This window comes from Echinops telfairi, unplaced genomic scaffold, assembly GCF_000313985.2.
Source record: "Echinops telfairi isolate 266 unplaced genomic scaffold, ASM31398v2 ScPeMD7_18;HRSCAF=68, whole genome shotgun sequence".
NCBI lineage: Eukaryota > Metazoa > Chordata > Mammalia > Afrosoricida > Tenrecidae > Echinops > Echinops telfairi.
In genome coordinates, this window is record NW_022103915.1 from 1,007,980 (window position 1) to 1,014,076 (window position 6,097).

Genomic DNA, 6,097 nt, shown 5'->3' on the forward strand with positions numbered 1-6,097 from the left:
CCACTCTTTCTCATCGGGGGTGAGGGTGGAAGTGAGGACTATATAAAGGTCATGCCAGGTTGTTATAAACCTGGGTGAGATATTGGAACACCTTAATGTATGTAATGGGGTTGTTAGGAAAAATTCTTGGGCGTTGTTCTATCTGGGTGAGGGCTGTGAGGGAAAATGATACATGGAGCCTGATGGGGCCCTCAGCTCCAGCCTCCTCACAGGGGGACAGACGTGATGTGACCTACAGTGAGAAGCAATGGGGGAAGGTAGAGGGGCCAGGGAAGGTTGAGGGGGCTGAGGAAGTTGAGGAGGAGTCTGACTAGGGTCCAGACTAAAGTAGTTAGTTTATTGTGCCAACCTGGCCAATAAACACATGTGGGGTTAATTGAAGGGTGGAGGGATAAATGGCTCGGTGAACCTCGCCTTTCTATTTCTCGGGTCTCTTGCTTTGTGATGGTCAGACCAGGTGCAGCTGCCTTAGGCAGTTCCCTGCTTCAGCTGGCAAGGCTCACTTCCTGTAAGACATCCCCAAGGAGAAGCTGCATGGACCTCCCTCCATGCAGCCCTGGGTGCTGGAGCAGCTGTGTGGAGACCCCTGCCAGTGCTGAGATGCTTACGTTCACTGCTTTGGCTTTCCTCCTGCAGTCAGTGTCATAGTGTGTTTTGTGAGATGGAGGAGGACTTTGTGGATTGGTGTTAGACATATGGGTTAATGTTGGACTTGTGGTCTTGGGCGGTACTGGGTTGGGATGTTTTCTTGATGTGCACTTAACCTTTTATATAAAACTCTCTCTTATACATGAGTTTCTGTTGATTTGTTTCTCTAAAGTACCCAGACAAACACACGGGCCCAAAGGGGCTGGAGGGAGTATGGTGGAGGACAGGTAGATGAGCAGGACAGTGCGTCCAGGGAGTCAGAAGGGGTGAGACGGGGTTGAGCGGTGGTGGAAGGTAACGGGAGTTTAGCAGGAGCCGGGAGGGGATTGAGCAAGAGAGACCTGGGCTGGGTGACAGGTGCCACCTAAGGAAGGACAGGAGCGGAGGAAAAGGAAAGCCTGACCGTACGGAACCTCAGACCACTCTTGAGTCTGGTGACAAAAACTGTCGAGGTGGCAGGGAATTTGGAATCGAAAGTCCTGGCCAGTGCGACTCATTGTCCAATTGGGATTGTGGCCACACTTGGTTACAGAAAAAGACCAGCTGCCTAGGGCAAATGTCTGGAGCCAGACCCAGTTTGGTGATGTTGGCAAGCAGCAACCCAAAGGACAGTCCTAGGGGACTTAGACAGGGGGCTTCCCACAGTGTCTCAAACTGCAGGGGTTATGGGCAGAGGAGAAGGGATGGTCTTATAGCCCTGAGGGCGTCCCCTACAGAGTTAGGGACCCAGGAGGAGGGTCCTGGACTCTCCGGACAGGAAGGTCTCCTGGCGCAGACCTGTGGCTTTGTCCGGCAGACAGGGACCTTGGATCAGTGAGAGACACGGGGGGAACCAAGGAGGGGGAGGGGCCTGGCCTTGTGGCCGGTAGAATGGAGGTCAGTTGTCAGCGTACCCAGCCCCTAACAAATCATCACAGGCCCGGCAGGCGCAATTGCACGGCGATAATTAGTAAAGCTTATGGTAGAGTCATAGAGCGCATGAGGAAGAAGAGAGAGTGAAATAATGGAGTCAGACACATTGTATGGTAGCATGCTCACCTCAGCTCCTCTTGGTGGTGCAGGGCTGGAGAGAGAGCAGGAGGGAGTGAGGGCAGGGAAGGAGGACAAGGGGAGAGGAAGGGAATGGGGGAGAGAGGACTGGTAGAGAGAGCTCTTTATTGCTAACCAAGGCTTATATATCTTTGGGGGGGGCGTGCAAGCCCCCTAATTACAGGTAAAGATATACATCACAGGAAGGGGTTGTACTATAGGTAATACAGTAATGGGAGGTGGATGGCCTAGGGATAAACACACAATAGGAAGGGGAGGGATTGGGGGAACACATGTGACAAGATGGGTGGATCCTAGATTCTGGATGGTGGCCTAACCTTGATTGGCCTTGAGCTGGAGACTCCAGGCTTTCAGGGGAAGCCATCCACTGTCCCTGACAGCAGGAAGTGAGCCCCACCTATTGTGGGAGAAACAATGGTGTCTGCTTGCTCTGGATGGCTGGAGTCTTCAGGGAGATAACTTGACAATAATTTACCATTAATTACAAGCAGGGTCCTAAATCTAACTTATATATATATATATATAAACATTTGTTATATATTATGTAATATATATATATAACATTTGTTATATGTTATATAATGTATATAAGACATTTGTTACATATTATATAACATATATAAGACATTTGTTATATATTGTATAACATTTGTTATATGTTATATAATATATATAAGACATTTGTTATATGTCATATAACATAGATGTGACATTTGTTGTATATTATATAACATTTGTTATATATTATATGACACACATATATATATAATGCATATATAACATATATATTTGGGGGAGTCGAGCTGGGGAAGAGTCTTTTTGTATCCCACAATTCCCCCTTTTGTTTTATATGTAAAATCCAAAAGAGCCAAGGGGTCCAAGTGGTTATTTTCTATACAATGAAACCTATCAAGGCAAACTTAATGATCAAATTAATATAGCTACAAAGACAGAGTTATGGTAAACATTTTGAATCCAGGTATGGGGATAAAGTCCCCCTGTGCCCATCTGCTACTGGAGGAAGGTACAAGGGGGTTTGGATGCCTTGGCAGGAAGAGATAGAGCCAATAGGAATGTCTGCTTCTGTAGGGAGATAGAATCAACCATTTGCTCACTTTAAGGCAGCACAGCTTTAAGGGGAGAATCTGTGGAAAAGATAGAACTCTGCAGGAAAATGTACTTGGACTATATCTCCAACCACCAGAATGGCGCCTTTCCTGCTGTGGAACACTGGCTTTCCAGATTCCCTCGTACCAGTCAGGGAATAAGTCCCAGTCCTATTCCCCTCAGTGCTAGTTTCCCACATTTCCCCTTTCTGTATAACATTTAAGATTGAATCGTGTCACAGAGGCAACATGGTCTCTCTTCATATCTCTTAGCTTCCTATAGAAGCGACACGAGACGGCGAGCATCAAAATTATGATAATGAACAACACAGTCAGATTGGAGCTTCAGTTACATGAAATACTTTTAACCCAAGTGTGTGGGATCCAGCCTCTTTCTATGCCATCCACCATTTGCTTAATCACATCAGAGCCAGGAGCTGCCTCGAGCTTGTCTTTGGATGTGTAGAAAATATCCTCTGGCTGAGTCAGAGCTAATGAAATGTTTCCCTTAAACCCTTGCAAACGTTTCCTAATCAAATCCCAATCGTGCAATGTCTTATTATATGGGTAAGGGGTTAAACAAAACTCAGTTACATTCCAATCACATTTTAGCATTAATTGACAAGTCCAAAATCTTGATCTTTCAGCAAAAGAACAGTTTGTAGTAATAGTCCAGTCACTATTGTATAAAGTGTTCATTTATGACAGAGTCCCAGAGTGTCCCTTAGACAGCATCAGCAATGGAAGAAATATCTCGGCAGGCAGCGATCGATCGCCATTCTCAGGAATCTGTGAGGTCTCCTTGATGTTTTGGGGAACTTCAGTAGCAGGACAGGGGGTCAGGTCACCCATCAGCTCCCCTCCTTTCTTCTGGGCCTTTCTGGCTGAAAAGAACTCCACCTATATCCTTTGTTTGTGGAAACATAAACAAACAGCCCCTGTCTTTGGGGTGTCACCAACCTGGCACTAGATTCACGGATAAGACTGGGTTGTTTCTCCATCTCCTCTGTGTCCACCTTTCTCTAAATGTGGTTGGGTCCTTCTGAAGGGGATCCATCAGCTTTATTCTACAAAACCACAAATGTATGGCCCTTTCTCCAGGTGACAAATGGACCTGGATCCCAAACACAATTCCCGTCTTCCTGGGACTTCTTGGGATCAGCTTTCTCTGTAGAAGTGAAAATGTGCTTACCTACCCTAATTTTGTTACAAGCCTTTAGTAAGGAAAAAAATGTTTTAGTTAAAATGACCAAATGTCACACATAGGATTACTCTTCTCACCCTTCTGTTTTAACAATGAGGACTTCAAATCATTGCTGGCAGTCTCAGTTAACTTGCAAGGTTTTGAACCAGCATAACTAGTTAGAAAGTTCATTATTATGTAAATTTCACCTCCTAGCTCTCAGAGAATTTAGGGAGGTGACTAATTGTGAGAACTTCTTATCACACTCAGGATGATTTGAAAGACTGAAAAAATTCTTAATAAATTTGTTCAGCTGTTCTTGAATTAACCTACCAAACAGACATTTTTTTCTCTTAAGTTTACCAGTAAGGTTACAGGCTCAAATAAGTCACATTGCCTTTCAGGCTCTTTATACTATAGGATTTTACTATCTTGCAATATTCTGATCTGGTTAACTCTCTAATCCGCTCCATGCTGGACTTAGAGGAAGTTGGTGGGAGGGTCTCCAGCCCTCCTGAATGCCCTAAGGCATGACCCCATATCCAGAATTTAAAAAACCCTTTTCCTCCAATTTCTAATTCCATGTCGGGGTGCTGTTGTTTCCTCACAACAGTATTCCAAAAGACCCCTTGATTTAAAGGGTGGTCAGAGTTCTCAAGAACTCTTTCCTGATTGGTATAAATCTTTACTCCAGAAATGCAAGGAAGCCAAAATGGGCTTAAGCGATCTTCCTTCTTTATAAACTATGGTCTATTAGATTTAATTACTGCCCTAATTTCTTCTTCATAATCTCGATAAATAATTCCAGTGACCATCAGAACACTTTGGGAATTAAGGTCGGACCTTCCTCATAAACGTCCTATAGTCTTTCAGGTAGAGGACTCCAATTACCACTCTTAATAATTTCTGGTTTGATTGCTTTTTAAAAAATATTCGTGTGTGTGTGTGTGTGTGTGTGTGTGTGTGTGTGTGTGTGTGTCGCAGGCTTATTGAAAATATTACAGCATTGTGGATAAGATTCAAACGGTTCCACGTGGTGTTTTGAAATTCATTCCAACTGTGGGCTGAGTGACCTGCAGGTTGGACAGACTGCCAAAGTCCAAACGCTTCAGCATTTCCTTAGTGTCTGGATCCACTTCCATAATCTCCTGGCCCAAGGCCGAGGGCTCAGGAACATAAGTCTCTCTCCCTTCTCTCTCCTCGTCCTGCAGCTTGATGGAGAGCCCTCTCACAGGGTTCCTGAGTCCTCCTCGTCAAGTGTGACATGGCCTGCAAGTTGCGGAGCTTCTTGCTGGGAATAATGGCGGTCTCTTCACACATGCACTTGTTGGTGCGGAAGTCGTTACCCAGGCGTGTGCAGTGTTTCTCAATGGTGACCTGCGCCGCCTTCTTCACGGTTTTGGTGCGAACTCGGCCCATGTGGGAGGGTCCGTAATAAAGGAGGGATTACAGCTTTTAGCTTTCCTGCACAACTTTGAGTAACTCCAGTATCCATTTGAATTCCTGAGTACTTAGGTTAAAACTTCCTGATAAAAACTGTATTACTATTTCAACAAGAGGCTCCTGATTTTTGGAATCAATAAACTGCTGTGAGGGCTTCTGAGCCTTTTCTTGGTCAGCCAAACTGACTGCAGCGAGAGCAGAGGCTGGGCTTTTGCAAGTTTGCCCAGGTCTGATTTCCTGCCGTGAGGCTGGGGATACCTGTGACTGTCGCTATTCAAAGAGTCTTTTCTGGGTTAGGAAGAGGCTTTGCCTTCTGTGCTTTGTTGGGCAGGGCTTGGATCTACCTCCTTTCTCTATTTCCCTGCTGGGAAGCCTTTGTAATGGAAATCTCTTATTGTTGAATCTTGAGCAACATTGACTTGCCCAGTCAGTTTCTTTCCTGCAGCGGGGGCAAAGTCCAGGTTCTTTTAAACCTGAACTCGGCAGACTTAGCCCAGGCTCAGACACAGGCCTCAGCCCACTCTTTATGGCCAGGCTGATTGGCCTGCGCACTCTACATTCTCTTTGAAGATGACCTATCTTTCCGCAACTAGAGCGTTTTCCTTCAGCCCACCAGATTCTATGTTGCCAAGACTCTGAAAGAGCAAGGCAAACTTTGGTCATAGCT

The 6,097-nt window shown here is 45.4% G+C and overlaps 1 pseudogene; it reads right to left on the reverse strand.

The window, feature by feature from the left end:
* Nucleotides 1–5,006: 5,006 nt before the first annotated feature.
* Nucleotides 5,007–5,406, reverse strand: LOC101648624 (annotated as a pseudogene).
* Nucleotides 5,407–6,097: the final 691 nt, after the last annotated feature.